This window comes from Micropterus dolomieu, linkage group LG09 (assembly GCF_021292245.1).
Source record: "Micropterus dolomieu isolate WLL.071019.BEF.003 ecotype Adirondacks linkage group LG09, ASM2129224v1, whole genome shotgun sequence".
Lineage (NCBI taxonomy): Eukaryota > Metazoa > Chordata > Actinopteri > Centrarchiformes > Centrarchidae > Micropterus > Micropterus dolomieu.
The window spans coordinates 4,144,113-4,145,651 of record NC_060158.1 but is presented as its reverse complement, the minus strand read 5'-3'; positions in this window follow the sequence as shown (position 1 = coordinate 4,145,651).

The window sequence follows — 1,539 nt, the reverse complement described above, 5'->3', positions numbered from 1 at the left end:
CACACACACACACAAAACCCTACCCACACACCGACACACACACACACACACACACCCACACACGCAAAACCCTACCCACACACACACCCACACACACACACACACAAAACCCTACCCACACACCGACACACACACACACACACACACACACAAAACCTTATCCACACAACCCCCCCCCACACACACACACACAACCACACACACAAAAGTTAATAATGTTGGATTATTGTTTCTTATTTCATGGGCTATATGGGATTTTGGAGTAATACATGTATTGTAGTTTCTAAAAAGCAAGTATTACATTTTAAAAGTTCAATAGTTTAATGTTTCCTAAGGCAATGAGTAATCCTGTTAAATAATTGTGATCTCAATATTGACCAAAATAATTAGCAGCCCTACATGAACATTTAATTTACAGTTTTTTTCAGTCGCTAACAAGCGCTTACCCATACTTCAGATACTTTTTATAAACTCTTAACACAGACTCACACCTACAAAACACAATTGGCCAAATGGATAATTTTCTTCTCAAAAACACATTTTGTTAAATATATACTAACTCTTCATTTCAAAATATAACACATTTTTCTCTGCACACACACACACTATCTTTACCAAAACACTGGAAATCTGACTCAAAATGAAATTATTCTGTCAAAGAATGACACTTGTTTTCACTTCACAAAGTACATGCAGTCAATCAAAGTACACCAGGTTTCAAAATACTGGCTATTGTTGACATTACAAAAACTACATAGACTTTTATGTTTCAGTTTTACAGGTATTTGCATGCAAAACATGCAATCCACCGTTTTTACACTAAATTTCTTGGTTGGTAACTGTATGTCCACAGTAATGTTCACATTCAAAAGCATTCAAGTAAAAAGCAAATCCGTTTTTTTTTTCCTTTACTGTTTACTACAGGAGGTACAGTAGAAACACGGTATGATAGAACAGAAAAAGTTTTACAGTATTTCTTACAGTGAACAAAATATCCGTGAAACACACAAGACCATTCTGAACAAAAAAACAACAGCAAAAAGTCCAGATAAAAATTGGGGGAACTAAAAAAAAAAAAAAGCACAACATTGCTGTATCTAATCTCTGCGATCTTCAGGGTTAGGCCACATGTTTTCGTCAACATCACATCTGATATTATCCAAGGCGATGCACCTGGGATAAAACCGCTTGGTATGTCGGATCCACCCTTGACAATCCTGAACTGTGATGTCCCTGCAGCCAGCATCCATGGCTTCAAGGAGGGACATCTGGTCATGTGGCTGATGGTCATAAACCCTCCACCTCCATGCTGAAAAGAACTCCTCTATGGGGTTGAGGAAAGGTGAATAGGGTGGAAGGAAGAGACTTACCAGTCTTGGGTGAACTTCAAACCATGTTGTTATTGCTTGCGCATGATGGAAAGCCACATTGTCCCAGGTAATTACAAAGGTCCTCATGTTTTCACCCTCCCGATCCTGCTCTGGAACCAGGCGCTGGTGGAGATCATTGAGAAAGGCAAGGATGCGCTCAGTATTATAG